General features: G+C 40.2%; 1 protein-coding gene and 1 long non-coding RNA gene across 4 annotated transcripts in view; one reads left to right on the forward strand and one right to left on the reverse strand.

The window, feature by feature from the left end:
* Positions 1-18,140, reverse strand: part of PDE4D (phosphodiesterase 4D) — a 1,509,235-nt gene extending 1,491,095 nt beyond the window's left edge. For 2 of the 3 annotated variants that reach the window (XM_021076868.1, XM_021076867.1), the window contains exons 1-3: positions 17,994-18,140; positions 17,427-17,519; positions 8,002-8,092 (exon numbers count right to left, since the gene is read on the reverse strand). The gene's annotated coding sequence lies outside the window, so the exon portion shown is untranslated. The remainder of the gene's footprint in view (positions 1-8,001; positions 8,093-17,426; positions 17,520-17,993) is intronic. The other variant, XM_021076869.1, reaches the window with a different exon arrangement.
* On the forward strand, positions 17,315-21,982 carry LOC102166695. Its single transcript, XR_297825.3, has 3 exons — positions 17,315-17,478; positions 17,568-17,675; positions 19,153-21,982. It is a non-coding gene; the product is annotated as an uncharacterized LOC102166695 (long non-coding RNA).

Consider the following 22,227-nt stretch of genomic DNA (forward strand, 5'->3'; position numbering starts at 1 on the left):
AGCCACAATGGTAACTTCAACTGTATTCTTTTTAAGGAACTAAAGTAGAAGTCAATAACCAAAACAACTATAAGTTCCCTTATGGCACAGCAGGTTAAGGATCCAGCATTGTCACAGCAGTGGTTCAGGTCGCTGCTATGACACAGGTTCAGTCCTCAGCCCGGGAACTTCCACATGCCATGGGAGAGGCCAAAAAAAAATTCAAAAATTACTAGAAGATTTTCATATGTTTGGAAGTTAAGTAATACATTTATGAAGAACACATGGGTCAAAGAAAATTCTCAGTGAAAGTTCAAAAGTATTTTGAATGAAATAAAAGTGAAATCCTAAAAAGGGAAGTATATTTGATAGCTAAATCTGACCTTTGACAGATATATGTATATAGATAGCATATGAGAAAAAAAGTCTAAAAATCAATTATCTTTGGTCAAGAAGATATATAAAAACAGTAAATTAAAATAAAAGAGAAAGAAGGGAATGATGAAAGAATAGAAATTAATAAGAAAAAAAATTTAATACAACAAAGAGTATCAACAGAGCCAACATATCGTCCTTTGAAAAGACTAAAAAAATTCTGATAATTTCCTGGTTAAGATAGATCAAAAGGGAAGTAAGGTAAGAAAAGATAAAAATAACCAATATCTACTCCTCAACTCATATTATTAGGCCAGCATAACCTTAACACCAAAACCTGATAAAGTTATTAAAAGAAAAGGAAGTTCATGTCAGACTCTCCCACATAATAAATTTTAAAATCTTAAATATCAACAAACTGAATCTGTTAATAATGTATATCAAGCTGAGTTTGGCTTATTCCAAAAACACAAGGTTGGTTTAACATCTCAAAATAATTCAGTGCAGTTAATAAGACTAATAGAATGAAAGACAAATCTCTATCATCTTAATAAATTCAGAAAAAGCATTTGAAAAAGTTTAAAATCTATTACTATAATAAAGAATATTTACCAAAACAAACTTTAAAACACCACACCAAACATCCCTTTTAACACTGAAATGTTGTAAACTTTCCCTCTGAGATCAGTGAAAAGGATATTTGCCCTCAACTCTTCTCCTTGACACTGTATTAAGTAGCCTAGCCAAAGTAATAAGACCAAACAAAAGGCATTGGATTAGAAAAGAATAAGAAATATATCAATATTTTTAGGCAATGTGATTGTGTTATTTAAAAAGACTATAAAAGTATTTGAAGTAATTAAGGAAGTCAGCAATTTGTTGGATAGAAATATCAGTTGCATTTCTAATACAAGCAACAGAGATTGAAATTTATAAAATAATATAATGGGGAGTTCCCGCTGTGGTGCAGCGGAAACAAATCCAACTAGGAACTGTGAGGTTGCAGGTTTGATCCCTGTCCTTGCTCAGTGGGTTAAGGATCTGGCATTGCTCTGAGCTGCTGTATAGGTTGCAGATGCAGCTCGGATCTGGTATTGCTGTGGCCGTGGTGTAGGCCGGCAGCTACAGCTCCAATTAGACCCCTAGCCTGGGAACATCCATGTGCTGTGGGTGTGGCCCTGAAAAGACAAAAAGACAAAAAAATAAATAAATAAATAATATAATATAATATAATGTACAACAGCATCAAAAATACCAAATACAGGGAGCTCCTGTCATGGCTCAGTGGTAACCAACCTGACTAGAATCCATGAGGACATGGGTTTGATCCCTGGCTTCGCTCAGTGGGTTAAGAATCTGGCATTGCCATGAGCTGTGGTGTAGGTTGCAGATGTAGCTCACATCCTGTATTGCTGTGGCTGTGGTGTTGGCCTGCAGCTGCAGCTCTGATTTTGGACCCCTAGCCCAGGAACTTCCATATGCCGCAGGTGTGGCCTTAAAAGCAAAAAAAAAAGAAAAAAGAAAAAAAAAAGCGAATACACAGAACTACAACAAAAGATGCATAAGACTGCTATTGAGGGCTATTTTTCTGTCTTTGTTTCAGCAACACACTATCTTAATTACTGTACTTTACAGGAAGTACAATAACTGAAAGGGTAAGCCTTACTCTTTATTCTTTTTCTTTAGAGCTCTACTGACTGCTCTTGGCTGACTTTATTTCCATATAAATTTTACATTAAGAATGTCAATCTCCCAGCACTATTTACAATAGCCAAGACATGGTAGCAACCTAAATGTCCATTGACAGAGGAGTGGATAAAGATGTGGTGTATACATATATACAATAGAATATTATTCAGCCATAAAAGGAATGAAATAATGTCATTTGCAGCAACATGGATGGACCTAGAGATTATTACACTAAGTGAAGTAAGTCAGATAAATACAAATATCATATGATATCACATATGTGGAATCTAAAAGAACGATACAAATTAACTAGTTTACAAAACAGAAACAGACTTAACAGATCTCAAAATCAAACCAATGGAAACACTAGGGGAAGGGATAAATTAGGAGTTTGAGATTAACATATACACACTACTATATATAAAATTGCCAACTAAAAAATAAGTAACAAGGATCTAATGTATAGCACAGGGAACCCTACTCAATATTCTATAATAACCTATATGGGAAAAGAATCTATAAAAGAAAGGGGATATATATAAAAATCCACTTTTCTGTACACCTGAAACTAACACATTGTAAATCAACTATACTCCAATAAAATCTTTTTTTAAAAAAGTGAATCTCCATTTTAAAAAAAAATAAAGATATGGCATTTTGAGCAGCACTGACTTCTTTAAGGAAAAACTGACATCATTATGATATACAGATATTGATATCTACATAATATCTTACTTTCCATGAGCCTAATACAGTCCTCCATTTATTTAGATCTTCTTTTGCTTCCTTCAAAAATGTTTTCTAAATTTTTAATGTTTGGCATTAGAAATCAATAGAGTCATTTCTTCAGGGGAATTAAGAGAGAACAGTTATTAGGAAAGAGTTTAAGGGGAAAGAGAAAGTGTTTTTCAGATAATGTGCTAGTTCTTGACCTGAATTTCCTTTTTAGTTTACGATGAGAAGTCCCTCAAAGAGTAATGACTGGCCATGCCCCTCTTTCATATATGATATGTGGACAAGGTATAAGAGCTCAAAAGGCAGATTATTGGATGGTACTTCAGATTAATATTTCCCAAATTGCAGGTTATGTGTTTAGTGGGTTACAGACAGCCTTTTGTAACAATCAGATAGAAATCATCTAAGAGCATCTTGAATTCTAAGATTAAGTATTAGTTTCATGAAACTTTTGCTTAAGTCATTCACACACACACACAGATATATGTACATGTGTATAGAGTCTATGATATAAAATCTGTTTTTTATTGTTGATTGTCATCCAAAGTATTTGAAAAACCATGTTCTGGAAACTATTTTCCAACAGGATTCTAAGTGCCATTACACATTATAACATCTGGTACTTAACAAGGCAGGTATTATGTCATTTTTACTTTAGCTCAGATGTAAACCTCAGACTTGTAAATATTAAGTATGTGACAGAACAGAACTTGAATGAGAGTTAATGGTGAAAACCATAGGTTATGAGTGAGTAAGAGATGAATATGAGAACAATATAACACAGGTAGCCAGAGCCCAGTGTCTGACAGAGGATGTTCAAGGACAACTGAGCCATCGGAGGATACTAGAGGCTCCAGAGGTATATTAGAAGGGACTCAAGGTTCTGCAGAGGCTGTCATAAAGGACAGCCGCCTGAGGAGGCTTTTCTCTAGGCTTCCTCCTGGCTCCCATCTTCTGGTCCCTTTCTGAAAGCACCCTGAGCTGCATGTTTGCTTTTACCTGCTTTGATCTTCCAGACTCTCCCTCAGCGGCTGAACTACCAGCCTACCACCAGGTCTGGCTCTCCATCTTCGCCCTCCAGGACCACCCTAGCAATCTTCTCCCCCAGCTCTCTGGTTCAGAACCACCATCTCCCATATGGTGTTTCCCAGCCAACCTCAGCTGGAGTTTAAGCAAAAACGATATGTTAAGACATGAAACAGAACAGCTTTAACCTGAACTCCTGGGCTTGTACCACCTCAACCAGAAGAAACATCTCCATCTGGCACAGCAACTGGTGAAAGAGATTAGAATTACAACAATAACAAAAAGAAAAAAAATGTTAATAATAATAATAATGGGGGTTAATATTTATTGAGCATCTGTTTTATGCCAGACATGGTTCCAAGCATTTTACATGAATTAATTCATGGAATTTTCACAACAACACTGAAGTAGGTAATGTTTTCCCCATTTTACAGATGAGGCAAATAGGTCTGGAGTTTCTAAGCAACTAGCACATTCCCAAAGCTAAAAAGTTGTGGAGAACATAGGAAAGTCTAAGAGTAAATTTTTAAGGCACCAAGAAAGAATATTGAGTATCTGTTCAACAAAGTGGAACTCTGTGATTTTTCAGGGTAACTAGTTTATGTTTTGTTAGCATTATGAGTTCACAAACCCTCAAAGTAAATAGACACTTGGACTTCAGCTTCCTTTATCTGTCAGCTTTCATGTGGTACACGTGGAAGTGCCCAATGCCAACCTCAGAGAGATTTCCTCCTTTCAGAAAGATACTGCTTTTGTACCTTCCAAATTGGGGTGCTCGTAATGAAATGCTGAACAGTTTCTAGGGACTGGACACTAATCCAAAAACACAAGAAGCCTTTAGGGCCAGCCAGCTACAATTCCCCTTACTGATCTGAGACACCTCAGTCCTCTACATTATTTTGAGAAACCCAGAAAAAATGCTGGTAGGCAGGAAGGTATTTCAGAGATCAAGAAAATAAACCATTTACCCCATGCATCCAAAATCACTGAGGAAAAAAGGTCATCAAAATCCCAAAGTCCAGTGAAATACCCAGGTTAGAAATGGAGCTACCATCAAACACCTGGGTTTAATACTGATACAGAGGGGTTTCTCCAAGCTTTTCAAGGAACTAAAAAAAAAAAAAAAAAAATCACTCAAAGGTGGAAAGATAAAGAGATAGAGGTCTATTACCAGTTCTTATCAGCAAATCTAAAGTATTTATTTTAAAAGAGAGACCTTTCCGCTTGACATTTAGATATTGCTTATGTGATGTCCACTGTCCCATTAAAGCCTTGATCTAAATTTAGTAGTTTAAAAAGAACTAAGTCTCTCCTCCCACCCACTTCCAAATGCCAGCTAAGTCATTTCTCAGACCCTTTTATCCTCAAGAACTTTAAAAATTTTAAGGACCAAAAGGTCAGAAAGTTAGAACACAGTATGTAGTCTCCTCCTTCCTAAAATGGCCATTTGGTTAAAATCCATGATAATGAAAGAGTTAAAGTTCTTCACTGTTTAAGAACAACCAGTTGACCTTTAAATATGCTGGTTTGAATCCAATTACCTTTCAACAAGCATGAAATCTGGCACAAGGCATCCAAACACACACCAGTTATTTTCATAGTGTACATGACTGAGCTCAGTGTCCTATTTCGAAAAAAAAATAATAAACACTCATTTTCCAAAAGCCGGACTCAGAGGTTGAGTGTCTCTGCTGGTAAGGATCGTCCTTGGGTAACTATCTCTCAAAGTGCTGTTGGAGGAGGCCTGTCCTGGAAAAAGCACTGATCCGCAAAGAAAATAACTTTTTCCTGTTGTTTAAATTCTATTTAATGAAATGGTTTCCCCCAGCTTCTGGTACATCAAAAGTAAAAGCAGCTGGGAAATAATGACTTATGCTGCTCAGTTAAGAACTCTGCATTCCATATATGTAAGAGAATAACCTTCCCCTCCTGGTGAAAGGGCAAAATGTGACTCCTCCTTTGAGGAAATGCATTCCAGTCCAGAGATTCAAAACCAAATCTTGAGTGTCTACTCCCCATTCTCTAGCTTTTTGAAAGCAATTCCCTTCCCATGAGGTTCTTTTAAAGGGGTGATATTCCCTCAGGTCTTCAGAACAGAATTCCATTTACAAAAATTCTGTTACAGGCTTCTTAAGAACAGACTGCATGGCTGCCCTCTCTGAAGGCCTGTGGCCACCAACCAGACAGCCTCTGGTCAACTGCAAAACAATATTCTTTATCACCTCCTTTATCCTCTACCTCACTCCTGCGTCTCATCCCACCCCATCTCTGTCAGCCAGTCCCATAGACTATTTACCCTCCCCTGGATCATATTGGTGATGTTTTGTTAGGACTGAGAGTACCTCTTTTTTACTTTTCATGGTTTTTAGGGCCGTACTGCAGGTATATGGAAGTTCCTGGGCTAGGGGTCAAAATGGAGCTACAGCTGTGAGCCTACGCCACAGCCACAGCATTGCAGGATCCAAGCCAAGTCTGCGATGTACACCACAGCTCATGGTAATGCTGGATCCTTAACCCACTGAGCAAGGCCAGGGATCGAACCCGCATCCTCATGAATACTAGTCAGATTTATTACCACTGAGCCACAACTGGAACTCCAGGACTGAGACTTCTAAGATGCCTTCTCAAATCTCAAAATCCTCCTCGCTCAGCATCTTTCTCCAGTGAGATTTCTGCTGACAAGGCCCATGTTTGCCAATCCCTCATTGCCGCAATATTTGGCTGCTCTCCTTCACACTCTGTCATCTGTCGGCCCAGAAAGATAGTGGTCAGGATCCCACAGCAGTGTGGGCAGTGGCCACAGGCCAGCACCCAGCACACCACCCTCCTGGCCACTTCTGCTCTGGGGCTGAGGAGGGAGGGGCTTGACACAAGAAGAGAGGGCACTGTCACAGTCTGCGTCAGGAAAACACTTACCAGCCCTGGAACAGAGGTCCCTTCCATTTACTATCTATCGAGACAACATGGTCACCTGAATAGTCCTGAGGACTCCTCTGAAATCAAAGGAACCCTCCCAGAGGCCTGGTGGAGCAGAGCCATTCGAGAAACATGCCAGGCACAGTGTACAGTCCAATACATCTTCCACAGGCCCCACTTGCTCTCCTATCCTAATTCTCACTCCATCCTAAGAAGCAGAGCTCCCTCACCAGCTTCATCTGAGCAGCTACAATTTCCAAGCCCTTTTCCTACCTCCAGGCCTGATGCATTATTAAAGTCCAGATACTCATCATCAGCCCCCAATTCTCAATTGATTCCCCACCCCCATCCACCTTGCCAATACCTGGGGAACAGGGAACAGCATAGTGTCTTCTTACTACCATCCTCAGCCCAACAACCAACAGGAAAACTCTCATCACCTGAATACAAGATGTGATGCACCACTAGGCCCACACCTGACATTTTTAGTTATTCTCCTCTCTTGCAATGACGCATCACACCATCCTAGAGTCTCTAACACAAAAGGAGTACCCAAGTCCCATATGCTTGGCAATTAGTCAACATTTTTTGTTTTATTAATCAGGGTCACGATTCCCTGGTTGATGAGATCTGTTCAGGCTTTCCTAGCTCAGCCACCACTTCCTCTCCTTTTGGTCAGCATCCTGCACTCTACAACTGCCACCAGAGAAGTAATGTGGTTTGGGGGAAGAGCATGAGAGACCTGAAGATAAAAGACTCAGGGTTCCGTTCCAGCACTGTTATGAACTGAGTGACTTTAGCCAAGTTGCTACAATTCACTGAAACCTCAGTCTCTCCCTCTGTAAAATGGGGATATAATAGCCACCTCACAGGGTGCTATGAAGGAAGCCGTGAGATAATAAAAGGGAACAAAACTTTGAATTATAAACAGAGAAAGAAGGAGAGAGGGGAGGAGGAAAAAAAACTGAAAAGTTCAGCCTCATTCTTTCACACTAGAGGTAAAATAAAATGTTCAGACAGGAAACCTGAATAAGATAATCCAAAGTACGATATTCTTAGGGAACTGTCAAAGAGAGAAGCTTCTTCACTCTCCCAATCTAGCCAAGAGCTCAGACTGAGCAGCGTGTTTTGACCCCCTGGGTGCACTAAAGCTTTGGGACCAACCCACAAGAAAAGACCAGAAGCTTTCCTCATTTCACCCCCTATAGCAGGAAGACAAGCGCAGCTGAAGGACAAACTTCAAGACTGGGGTGAGGCAAACACCTCAGACCACGAACTTACTTTAGCTCCTTGGCAGATTAACTTCGGGAGAAAATTCCAGCTTTGTGTTTCCTGCTTGGCCCCACTCAAATGGCAAGTTCTGCTTGGAGGCCTGAAATAGAAAACAGGAAGTCAACAGAAAGTGATTTTCCTAACTCCTCAAATGTGAATAACTGCATTTGTTATGGAAGAGAACTACCCTGAGGTGTAAACCTCCTTGGTGAAAGGAGGTCACGTGCCCATTGTGTACAAAAGACATCCTACTCGGGAAAGGAAAAAGGAAGGATCCATCTGCTTTCTTCCTTAATGAAGGAGGAAATCAGGGCTGGATTGACAGTGAAGTAAAGGCTACCAAGACTCTTCCCATCAGAATTCAACTTCCTCTAACAATAATGAAGTGTCCCACTTGGATGCCCAGACACTATTCTCTGAGCCGATTCCCCTGCAGTCACTTTTCTGCAGCTACTTCTGAAAGGGGTAGTTACTAAAATGGTTCCCCTTCCAGCTTCCTCATTACCGCTCATGGTATCAATACTTTCTTAGAGTCCCAGGTTTGAAACCAGCAAGTGGACACTCCAACTGCCACCCTGATACTTGCCCCTTTAATCAGTTTCTGTCATAACCCTCAGTTCTGAGGCAAAGTAATAATTCAGGTGGTCAATGTAGGAGCATAGGCTTCAATGCATTCTTTGATATGACTACTGACTAACATTTGTGGATTAAGGGCTCCAGGGAGTTTTCTCCCACAGGCCTTGTTTACTGTAGGAAGTGTACCTACCCCCAGATGGGCATTAATCTCTAACACTCTGTGACTCAGTTTATGGGATGATAAGGGCAAAGAAACCACGAAACTATTTCCACCCCTAAGACCCCTATTGGACAAGGACTGATATAGGTAATTGGGCAAGGCCAATGGGAGAAAACCACATCTTTCTGGACTCCATGTTGGTACCCCCCATCTTTAAAGGAAAAAGAAAACCTATAAAACAGTAGAGAAGGGGGGGCTCTTCTGCCCCTCCCAGCTGTCCTAGAAGCTATTTGCTTTCCTGTAATAAAAGCTTTGCTTGCTTGCTGCCTGTGTGTTTGAGAGTTCATTCTGGGGCTGCGTGAACAAGAACTCGGATCCTGGTAACATCTTTCTGGCAACAGTTCCATTTCATTTGCATCAGGGACAAATTCAGCTAGTTCTCCTATCACAACTCAACTCTGGTTTGCCATTTTGTTACTTCCTCAGTCATCTCTGGTCTAAATCCTTAGCACCTCAGTCTTCCTGCCTCCTCTCTTTTACAAGACTGGCAGATGAATCTTTCCAGTGGACAGTCTCCTCACATTATACCCCAGCCCCAAGTCTGCCCCAGCTCCCTTACATCTACTGATCAAATCTAAATCACTCATAAGTGGGTTCGGCACATCTATCTGGCTTAGACAGCATGTTATAGCAGAAAGTGCCCAAGCCTGGTGCTAGATGGGTTGGCTAAGTCTCTATCTTAAGTGAGCTTTACCGCTACGTGGCTGTGTGAACCTGGGCAAATTAGGAAATCTCTCTGTGCTTCGGTTTCCTCATTTGTAGAATGAAGATAACTACAGCCACTGACCTAGTCATTAAGGGACTAAGTGGGATAATATATACAAAGTACTCGCAGTGGGTTCCAAAAAAAGAGTAACTAGTGCTTATGGAGCGCTTGCTACATCCCAGGCTCTGTTCTGAGTGCTGTGCATGTGTGTGGGTCTGCAAGTATGATTACAATCTTCATTCTGCAGAAGAGGAAATAGAGGCAAGAGAGAGTGAAGTTGTTAAAACCACATAATGAATCAGTAGACGAACTAGAATTTGAACACAAGCAATCTGCCTCCAGAGCCTGTACATGTAACCTCTGGCTCTCCCGCCTCCCACTGGGGCCACTTCCTCTTCCCTGCAGTTTTTACTGGCTCGATCCACATGCCCATCCCAGTCCTCCCCATCCATCCAGTCCCTCTTGAAGGATGCTGTGCTGCATTTTCTCTCCAATTTCACCTGCCGTCTTGAAAGGAGAAAGGGCTATATTTTCTCTACACTTAAAGTGTACCGTCTTTCTATTCTTTTTACCTTGCCCTTACTTACACATCAGCTTGTAATGGTTCTCCACCTCTTCTTATCACTATTTCTAGAAATTTCACTGAAAAAGGGACATCCCCAAATTCCAGAATGTTCCAAAGAATCACATTATTTCCACCAACAGCCCAGCTGCCATTACCAAGCCAAATCTAAGTTCCAGTCACTTATCCAAAAAACATTTACCAAGCGTCTGTTGTATTCATTTCAAGAGAGGCAGATTACATGTGCACTATTTCCAGGAGCTCACAGACTAATAAGAAGATCAGCGTTTATGTAGAAAATTTTAATAAGCTGTGATAAGTATGAAATGCATGCTGTTAATGGCATCACCATCTTTGGTTCTTTCCACTCTTGAATTTCCCAGGTCATGTCTTTCATGTAGGCTGTCACCCTGCCCCTTCCTTTTCACCTCTGGTGCCACTCCATGGTTCCTGAGCTATTGCGGTCACGTCCCACCTTATCTCACTGTCTCATTCTCCTGCACTTCAAAACCAGCCCACTTCCTGCTGCCAAAAAATCTATTTTGTCACTCTCACACTCAAAAGCCATGAAGATTAATGAGGCAAGGGCAGACTCTTGAGCCTGAACAGGCAAAGCTGTTGGGAACTTACCCGACCTCCTATCCTGCTTTGTTTGTTCCACTCCCTTCCACATCCACATACTTCCCCTTACACATCACACCTTAGAGAGACTTCTTACAGGTCTTCAAAAATGAGTCACCTTCCTGTTCCCAAATGTTCCTTTTGTCCATTCTGTCCTCCAAATCCATCAGCTCATTTTTATATCTGAAATTCAGATGCTCCTCCAAGATTCAGGTCAAGTCACCTCCTCTATGAAGCCTTTTCTCATTCTCCCACAATGTACGATAGTTCTGTTCTCTGACTTGTTTTAGTCATGCATTTGTGTCTCCTGTAAGGCACTTTAATTCTAACTTGCAGCACTACAGTCATTGATATGTTTAATCTTATGGTCTCTTTTTTTCTTTTTAGGGCCACACCCAAGGCATATAGAAGTTCCTGGGCTAGGGGTCAAATCAGAGCTACAGCTGCCAGCCTACTTCACAGCCACAGCAATGCCAGATCTGAGCCATGTCTATGACCTACATCACAGCTCATGACAATGCGGGATCCTTAATGCACTGATCAGAGCCAGGGATTGAACCTGCATCCTCATGGATACTAGTCGGGTTTGTTACCACTGAGACACAAGGGGAACTCCTGGTCTCTGTATCTTTAGGACAGTATTTTATCTTTATCATCTTCATTCGAGCACCTAGTAGACTGCCTCAAGCTTAACACATGCTGAATAAATAATGAATATGCTCTTTATTTTTTTGTATGTGATACAGTGTGAGAAACCTCAGGAGGAACCAAGATAAAATCTGTTTTTTTTTCTTTTTTATAATTACCATCTAATCTTTTATCCAACAAATCTTGTTTTCATCCCTAGGTAATAGGCAAGTCACTGTGAATACAAAAATAAAGACGCAAAGGCCTGCACTCATAAACCCACATTCTCTGTCAGAGAGATTGACACATAACACAAAAAAAATAATAAGATACATGAAAAATCATATGAATTGCAAAGTTGTCAATTCTACCATTAGCTAGATGTGCAACCTTGGGCAAGTCACTTATTCTGTGAGGTAAGTGTTGATAAGTACAAAATGCAGAAGTTCCCTGGTGGCTCAATGGGTTAAGGATCTGATGTTGTCACTGCTGTGGCTCAGGTTTGATACCTGGGCAGGGAACTTCTGCATGCCTCAGGCATGGCCAAAAAATGAATAAATACATAAAATGCAAACTCATAGTCAGTCTATGAATTTATGATTCTAACAACTGGACGGCCTCTTTTGCTAATGGATAGCACTCCAATGTTAGTAAGTGCCAATATATTTGTGAATATTAATAATGCTAATTAATTCCAGGGAAATCAAGTAAGCATCAACTAAAGAAAGTAAAAACCAACAGCTTAAATTGATAATTAGACAATGAGAAAGTGAATTATAAATGCTTTACCAGCACCACTACATAAATAAATCATTGAAATTCAAGGTCATAAAATGCAGGGAACATATATCTGGGATCCTTCACCAACACAGGCGCAAAGGCTACTGTGAGATGCCTTCCCCTGACAGACCCCCAAAATGGGAACTAGGTCACCCTCCAAGCTTCATGATTTAAACTATTTAAAAATTAGTCCTCAGGAGTTCCTGTCGTGGCGCAGTGGTTAACGAATCCGACTAGGAACCATGAGGTTGTGGGTTCCGTCCCTGCCCTTGCTCAGTGGGTTAACAATCCGGCGTTGCCGTGAGCTGTGGTGTAGGTTACAGACACGGCTCGGATCCTGCGTTGCTGTGGCTCTAGCGTAGGCCAGTGGCTACAGCTCCGATTCGACCCCTAGCCTGGGAACATCCATATGCTGCAGGAGCGGCCCAAGAAATAGCAAAAAAACAAAAAAAAAAATTAGTCCTCAGAATAGATATATGTTTTGTCACCTTAAAGAGTGTCAATGGCTCCCAGATAAGTAGAACCTGCCTTAAAATATGATTGAAAACACTCGTCTCTTTTTTAAAATGACCCAACACAAAGAGTGGTCATCATTCATATAACTGCAGTAAAATGAGGCCACAGAGGAAAATGCAGATAGTGCTTCCCAAGCTTTCTCTGGGTGAAAAGCAGTCTTAGCCTGCAGATTTTGAGTTTTACGCTCTTGGCCAAGGCTATTCCTTAGAGATAAATGTCCCATTTGAATCTAGCACAAAATGTAAAAGTCATTTAATGGACTTCCCTAGCTCTGATTCCGTGCTCATCAAGCCTGGTTACCAATATGTTTGCTGTAAGATCTATCTGTTGGAATAGAATATGGTGGTCAAGCTGATGAGGGTTTTTTTTTGTTTTGTTTTGTTTTTGTGCTTTTTAGGACCACACTCACAGCATATGGAGGTTCCCAGGCTACGGGTCAAATCAGAACTGTAGCTACCAGCCTACAACACAGCTCACAGCAACGCTGGATCCTTAACCCACTGAGCGAAGCCAGGGATCGAACCCACATCCTCATGGATCCTAGTTGGGTTTGTTAACTGCTGAGCCAGGAAGGGAACTCCTGGGATGGCTTTTTTAATTGCAAGTTAGTATATGTCATTCACATTGACACAACAGTCTCATTTGCTGATTAATATGAGTCCTCACCTAAGAAACATGCTCTCTCAGTGAACCCAATAAACCACGCTTCTGGGCTGAAAGCTGGAGTTTAAACTTTGGACCTTCAAAAATTCTGCTGCAAAGACATCTTGCAGAGATTCTGAAAAGACAGCAAGGTGTCCTTCTCTTTAAGACTTACTTTCCTATCACACATGCCACATAGCTTTTCTCTAAACTCTCCTAGTTGACCAGGTTTCCATTTCCTTGTGCATCGTGGAGCCTAGTCAGGAGCAATACCCTGGTGGGCATGACAGATGCTTTCCTCTGGGCTCCCACATGCTACCTCTACTGTATACTACATGGAATTGGAAATGTGGGGTGCAAGGCAGCCTCCTTTCTCTGATGTGGGCAAGGAGTTCCTTTGCTCTTCTCTGTATCCCCCACATCTGGTTCCTGGCACATCAAAGGCATTCAATAAATGCTTGTAAATGAAACAATCAGACTCATCAAGAACTTATTGAGGATTTACACATGCTAAATTTAGAACAATGAATGGTATGGTTCCTATCTTCAAGTAAAATCAATGTAAAACTAAAGACCATGATTCGGTCCTGGGATGGGTCATTAATCAATAAAAAAACAACTCAGCAACCAAGAAGTCATTTCAAAACAACAAATTCTTGGAGTTCCTATTGTGACTCAGTGGGTTAAGAATCTGACTAGTATCCATGAGGATGAGGGTTCGATCCCTGGCCTCCCTTGGTGTGACATTGCCACAAGCTGTGGTGTAGGTCGCAGATGCAGCTCAGATCCCATGTTGCTATGGCTGTGGCCTAGGCCAGCAGGTGAAGCTCTGATTTGACCCCTCGCCTGGGAACGTCAATATGTCGCAGGTGTGGCCCTAAAAAGACCAAAAAAAATTTCTCTTTTTGCATTTCTCAAACACTGGAAAAGGGATTCAGAACACAGAACAATCCATAAAACCTCCTTTTGTCATATGGTTACCTCATATCACAAAAGCTCTTTCATCCACCTCTCTACTTCTACCAAAACTCCTCCCTCAGACCTCAAACCCCACTCCTCTCTCTCCCTCTACTTTTTCCCTTGATTCTGCATCACAAAACCCCAAAAGAACTGGTCTGCTAATATCAAAACTTGCTTGAAATATAGAAAAGGAAACGAATAAGCAAAACCAGAACCATTCTTGGTAAGCAGTTGAAAGAAGCATACTTCCAAACTATTATACACTAAAAATGCTGACCTGATTATATAATGACACAATGTAAGTAGGTCAAAAGAAATAGAAAATAGTACGAGAAAAAGAAAGTGTTTAAATTTTTTACGCATCTACCATGTTTGGGAGACTTGTGACAATCACAAAGGATTTATTAAGCACTTGCTCTAAAAATTGTTTTAGATCGAATCCTGTGTCGGGGTACCCAAGACCAACCCTATACTCAAATATTCACTATAAGAACTCAAAGAACTTGGCACGTAATGGTAGTTACAGCTAAGATTTCTCAACAATGTAGTAAGGGTGCACAGCCAGATCACAGAGGAAAAAAACATGTGGACAATCTGAAGGATTCCAGCTATAGACTCCCTTAAGTTCTCTCCCTCCCACGACAGGTCACACAGAGAACACATCCTACAGCAAAAAAAAAAAAAAAAAAAAAAAAAAAAAAAGCTGTAACATCTGTGCAATAATTCAGCCTAGTGAAGTTCCTTAGAGACTCAGTTCCTGAGGAGTCTATGGGGGTGCTAGTGATGCATGGACTCTCCACTGAGCACATAAAAAAAAAAAATTCCTGGCTCCCAAAAAGGAAGCAGGTACCCAAACAGAAACTGTATTGTTTGCACAAAATTCTAGGCACAACGAACCACACTGATCAATTAATTGTTGACTGAGAGCATTCTGAGGACGGAATTCAAAGACACCAATCAAGAACCACCCTTGCAAACAGCCCTTTCAAAGAGTAGCATTCTCAGGCCTGCAGTGTTAACTCTTTTCACACAAAGACCAAATTCTTGGCCTTGAGGCAGTTGAAACATAGAGAAATAAGATTTACACATAAAAACACGAATTGTAGCTTTCCCTTCATGGCTCAGCAGTTTAACAAATCCGACTAGGCTCCATGAGGCTGTGGGTTCCATCCCCGGCCTTGCTCAGTGAGTTAAGGATCCAGTGTTGCCGGGAGCTGTGGTGTAGGTTGCACATGCGGCTCAGATCCCGCATTGCTGTGGCTGTGGTGTAGGCTGGCAGCTGCAGCTCCAATTCGACCCCTAGCCCAGGAACTTCTATATGCCTTGGGTGTGGCCCTAAAAAGAAAAAGAAAAAAAAAAAACATGCATTGCACACAGTAGCTTGGTAAATAACACTAAAGCAACATTTTTCAAAATGTCCTATAGACTACCTTTATCAGAATCACCAGGTGCTTGTCAACCCTAACGGCTACACCTCAAAGCATCCTAAGCAACAGAAGAATGGGCCATCAGCCAAAACCAAGGGCTGAGGTGAAATATAGAACTTGAATACCCATAATGAGAAATTTGAATTTTATTTCATAGCCATGGGAAACCACTGAAAGTTTTCTTTGTTCTTCACTAGCTAAAAAGACGATCAAAACAGCATCGTTTGACTACCTTGTGGAGAATATAACCTTATGCAAAATGGGATTGTTTGACTATCTTATGCAGAATATAATGGAAGGGGCAGGAATCGTAAGCCAAGAAACCAGAACTTCAAAGGGAAAGAAAATGATCACAACTAATATCTAGGCACCACTCACTAGATATTAGTTGCAGACCTGGGCCACTTCCACAGTCTAAGGAGCTGTACATGAATTTTCCTACTCCTAAAGTAGGGCTATTGTCCTCATTTTACAAATAAGCTTGTCCCACGTCACACAATGAATTCAAACCTAGAGAACATGATCCCAGAGCTGAACTTGCTGTTCAGCAGACCTGTAACAGAAAGTCAGGACAATAGAAAAGGAATGACTAGTGAGGCAGTGCACAAAGCAAGGGGCAAGAAAAAATCCAAGGTCATTCCTATACTTATATTGCCATTTTCTCCTTTTGGGCACTTTATTCTAAGTTGATGAGCAGAAAGCCATCTTTGAAAAATTGTGGATAATTGAAAGAGAGAACTAAAACCTGAAAGTATCACATTTTTTTCTGAAGGAGATAAGGGAGGTGAAGAACAAATAAGAATCAGAACTTTTTCTTGACCCAGATATCTAGTAAGAAATAAAGTGCCTTGTGGTACTTTACCCCAATTTAAAGAAAAGAGTGCTGGCATTCTTTTATTTTTAATATCTCAGAGAAATTTACACTATTAAAAATCTTTCTCCCTATTTATTTCCCTCTGACATAACACAACCCCCAAATTACTTAATAACTGAGCTACTCCGGAGAATGTCATTTCTAAGCATCTAAAATTAACACTCCATAAATTATCATCAGCCTCAGCACCAAGATAGATTTGTCCATCACTTAACTGCATAAAAAGTTGTAGAGTTGCTAGAGTCAAACACTGTCCCAGGAGCTTGAGGGGATGAAGCATGGTAATTTGCTCAATCAATAAATGCTTGGTTCTTCTTAAAAACCAGAATTAGGCACCAAGACATGACAAGCTACTGTTTCTGGGGAATTAATCCGTTGCTGGGATTGGCATTAGGCAGGAGGCTAAAGGCCATTAAAACAAGTTTAAATTAGGAGTTCCCATCGTGGCGCAGTGGTTAACGAATCCAACTAGAAACCATGAGGTTGCGGGTTCGGTCCCTGCCCTTGCTCAGTGGATGAACAATGTGGTGTTGCTGTGAGCTGTGGTGTAGGTTGCAAATGCGGCTCAGATCCAGCATTGCTGTGGCTCTGGCGTAGGCTGGTGGCTCCAGCTCCGATTCGACCCCTATCCTGGGAACCTCCATATGCCACGGGAGCGGCCCAAGAAATAGCAAAAAGACCAAAAAAAACAAAAAAAAAAAGTTTAAATTAATGTACCAAAATGACTCAGTCCTAGGATACTGATCTTATCATATTGGAAGAGATTCTAAAATCTTTATTAACCATTAACCTGACTTCCAAGGAAGCAGTCTGTATCTTTCATATTCAGAATTCCTATTAGGAAACTCGGGCACTCAGAAGAAGAGGCAAGAAAGAACAAAGAGGATCAACCTGCACAAAACCTTCAAAGCCTTCGACATTACCTGAAGGCCTGTGGAACGAACGCTGCTTTGGGGAAAATTCAATCCAATTCAGGTAAGTGGCTCAGGGATAGCTTGCTTGAGAATTCTTTTCCCCTAAGAAGTAATGCCAGTGAGAAGTTATTTGCTCATTTATTGTTACAGCATTCTGACAAGGTAGAAAAGAATGAAGGGAGACATGACCTGCCTTCCAGGAGTCTCATGAGAAAGATGGCACAGATGCAGATAAAAACAAGATGAATACACACACAGGTAAATATTTACCAGTGGTATAAAAGCATGGATTGTGGAAATTGAATGACCTCAGTTTGCAGCCTGGCTCTAGCAGTCACCATCTTAAGCAAAAGGTACAGCCTTCTCGAAGCTTCGGTCTCCCCTACTGAAAACTGAGTTAATAACACCCACCCTATAGGTTGTTGTGAAGCAAGATAAGTGAACATAGAATGCTTAGCACATAAGAGGAGTCACAAACGTTAGCTGCTATTATCATAAAAGTATCAGTTTTGTTTCTACTACTATTATTACTACTTCTACCACAGTGGGTTCTCTCATCTATATTTTGCCTCTTACCTCAAAGCTAAGGAGGCTCCCAGGCTGCATGCTGCGGTCCAGTCCAGATGCAATAATTCACCTCAGACAGGGAAGCTAGGAGGTTCGTGGTTTGTCAGAATGTCAAAGAATATTTCAGATGGAAGAGATGGCTGTAGAGGGGAGGAAGCACGGCCTGGATAAAGCAGATAAGTAAGTCTGCTCTAAATGGCTTCCTGAGCTGAGGAAAGGCACATGTTCACAGTCATATGATTTTCAGAGCTGGAAAGTGACTTACAAATCCTAAGACACTCCAAAAAAAAAAAAAAAAAAAAAAAAAAAAAAAAAAAAGTGCAGCTTTTGGATAGCCATAAAAACTGTATGATTTCCTCTGGCATTATTTAAAATTTTGAAATAAATTCAGTATCAAGAGGGGGAAAAAAGATGGATGCAAGGGTAACTTTGAAAACAAAGTCTTGTATTTTGATCTTGAAAGATACATGTTTCCTCCTTGGGTCATGTGGCAACAGTGTGAGCTCTGAATCTGCTTCCTCACCAGGAGATTTCCTTCTTAAGCAATGGGGAAAAACAGAGCCCTATGCAGGTTACTCTCAATTTCAAGCTTTTCTTTGCTGCTTTATTTTCAAATGTCATTGGACACCTTCACCTTGACCCTGATACACCCCATATGGGGCCAGGACGAAGGGCTGTAAGACTCTAGTAATTGCTCTTAGCCACACAACTAGCTGGTGAAGGAAGAAGCAGGAATACTGCTGATGGAGAGGAAGATTCAGAGGAGGAAACAGAAATGACAGTGGGGGCTTAGAATAACTTGCTGTGGGAAATCAAATTATATGCACAGCTACTTAGATGTGAGCAAGAAAAGGACTTCAGCCACATGATTTTTCAGGAAAAGCATTCTTACCGCTGTATACAGAGCACAATAAATTAACTATGTCAGATCTTGTATCTCGGCACCTTCTGCAACCAGAACCTATAATGAAAAATCCACAAAATATATATAAAAGTAAAATCTAGTTGTAATGTTTTCCATTTGAGGAAGTTTTTCTATTTATAATCAGTGCTTAACTCATTTTAGAAATGAAGTTGAAATGAATCCCCCCCCCCGCCCAGTTATAACAAATTTAAAGTCTCAGTAGCTAAAAAAACACATTCTGTTTTCTTTTTCTATTTTTTTTAGACAAAGTTACACACTGAGCACACAGGAGCTTGGACTCTTCTGGATGTTCCCCAAGTCAAAAGCCAAGTTTGAGTCCTGTTTCCCTCAGAGGTGGCCTCTAGCTCTGACAGCTTAAAGACATTCTGATTTCTCCACAGCCTAGATTTTCAAGTCAAGGAACAGGTGGGCAAGCATTTTCCAGAGTCTTCATATCAGAACCCTCCTTCCTTCCCAGTGCAACTGTGTGCATATTGATATAGTTAAGGACTTGTGTTCATGTTAGAGTCTCAGCAAATGTTTGGTGATGACCCTGACCTTCAAGACTCTGCCACCCTGAGCCTTCAGAGCCTTGCCCCAGAAGGACCAGAACTTTAAAAAAGCTTCCAGACTGGAGTTTATTCTGCTTTGCCACCCCCACTTACTGAAGGCTTTGCTATGGGAATACTCACAAAGGGTAACATAAACACATTCATGTTTGAGTTGCCATCTGAAACCAGAATTAAATACACTTGGAGCATTCCTTGTGCTGACCAGGCAATTGCGGTGTTTTCTCAGGAGAAAAGAAGACGGCCCTCTTCTCTTGGTGATATGAGAAACAGGCAGGCGTGTGGCCGGCTCCAAAGCTTCTGTTTAGCAAAGGCATGAGGCAGGAATCCACCAAGAAAGAAACCTGGGAGACCTGGCTGAAATGTTCGCAAGCACGCAGCTTTCTCACACTTTGCATGTTATCCTGCAGTGGAGCTCATGGTGATAATGACTAAACCCCAACATCCAAGCCACCCCCTGGCTTCCCACTGGAGACTGAATGAAGAGAGCAAAGACCAGAATGGGGAAAACTTGGAAAATGATGAAAATCTAGTATCCATGGGTCCTATCAAAGCCCTTATGGGAGTGATCCAAGCAAATTATTCCATACCCATTCTTAGTACTTTTTACCTTATTCATTTCTTATGTTGGACTTGGGGAAAAGATGAGTTACTTAATGAATAAGAGCATAAATGGCACAAAGTTCGAAAGTTATAAAAGAGAGTGAAAAGTCCTCCCTACTTTTATCTTCCACCATTCAACTACTATTGAAGTTTCCAAAGCTGCTCTATGCATATACAAGTACATAGGTACATGTATTTTTATGGAAAAGTTATATATCGCATACATAGAAAAATAGAAAGAAATGAATTTTCACTTTATTCCATGTATGTTGTTTGCTGGGACCCAATGCCAGAGTGCTTTTGTCATTTTAGCTTTATAATATGTCTTCATCAGAGCATTCATGCTTTTCACTACTATTCTGATTCAGGATTTTTCCAGGCTCTTCTTGTTGTTTATGTTTCCATATAAACTTTAGCTTCTCTAAATATGTGGTCCTTTCTTCCACTGTATCTTGGCACCAATTTTTGTTGTTTATGTGTATAAAGACTATTGATTTTTGTAGCAAGCCACCCTTCCCAATTCTTTTATTGTTAATTTGTTGCTGTGATCTTTCAGTTAATTTCCTTGTTTTCTAGGCACTGAGTCATATTTTTTCCAAATACAACTATTTTACCTCCTACTTTCCCATCTATACATTTCATATTTCTTTCTCCTTTCTATAAAGATGTCTAAGTACCTCAAAATTAATATTCCATAATGTGATGACAGTAACATCCTTGTCCTGATTGAATGGGAATGCTTCTCTTCTTTACCCATTAGGCATGAGCTGACTTTTGAAGTAAGATAAATCCATTCTTTGAAGGCAATATGAATTTAGTTCTGTTTTATGAAGTGTTTTTTTATAATCAATCATTGATTTTACTTTTATAACAAACATTTTCAGGAACCACGGACGTGAGCACCTGTGTTGTAATAGATTAGTATGGTGAATTACATTAATAGGTTTCCTAATGTTAAGCTATCCTTTTCTTCCTAAAATAAACCTTACTTGGTCATATTTTATTTTTCTTTTACTGACACACTGGATTCTGTGTGCTAATATTTTATTAAAGACTTTTGCATTGATAGTTACAAGAGACACGGGGGCTGTGGGTTTTCTTTCGTTTTATTGTGATGCTCCATGGCAGACTTTGGCACCAATGTAAACTTTACTTCATAAAAAGAAATCAGAGGTTTTTCTTCTTTTTCTAGAAATGTTTAGAAAGCAATGGAGTTATTGATTGTTTAAGGTTAAAAAGAGTTCACCTGTGAAAACACTGGCACCTGGTAGCTGGGGAGGGGGCAGCCTTTGGAAAACTTTCCTATTTTTCCAAACATAACTCATCTCTTCAGATTTTCAAACTCTTCTGGGGCCAGCCTTAGAAATACATTCTAAGGCTGCAGTTCTGAACTTCATATTCTAGAAATCACTTATTTTATCCAGGTACTTGAATTTATTTGTGTATTGTTAAGCAAATGTCTCCTATAACCTCTGCTAATTTATCTGTGATTATTTCTCTACTCTTGTTTTCTTTTTTCACCTATTTCTGCTTTCTCATTTTCAAAAATAAATGTTGCACCATTTTCCTCAATAGCCAGAAGGCGGAAGCTAACCAAGTGTCCACCAAGAGACGAATGAATAAATAAAATATGATATGTACATACAGGGAGTATTATTCAGGCATAAAAAGGAAAGAAGTTCAGACACATGCTACATTATGGATGAAATTTGAAAACATTATGCTAAGTGAAATAAACCAGACAAAAATGGACAAATATTGTATGATTCCGCTTATGTGAAACATCTAGAATAAGTCAAATGACAAACAAAAAGTAAATTTGAGGTTACCATGGGGCTGGAGAGAGGACGGGGAGTTACTGCATAATAAGCACAGAGTTTCTGTTTAGGGTGATGAAAAATAAAATTGTGATGATTGTACAATACAGAAATTTAATTATTGCTACTGAATTATACACGTTAAAATGGCAAAACTGTGCTACAAATTTTCCTCCAAGCACTGCTTCAGCAAGATTTCACAGTCTCCCATACATCATGTTTTAATTTTTGTTGTTTTCTAAATTTTCTGCAATTGCAGTTTCAAGAATTATTTAAATCATATGTTACATGATTTAACAAGTGTTCTTTAATTTCCAGGAGGTACAGAGGATTTTTCTACTTTTACTATT

The sequence above is a fragment of the Sus scrofa genome, chromosome 16 (genome assembly GCF_000003025.6).
Source record: "Sus scrofa isolate TJ Tabasco breed Duroc chromosome 16, Sscrofa11.1, whole genome shotgun sequence".
Classification (NCBI taxonomy): domain Eukaryota; kingdom Metazoa; phylum Chordata; class Mammalia; order Artiodactyla; family Suidae; genus Sus; species Sus scrofa.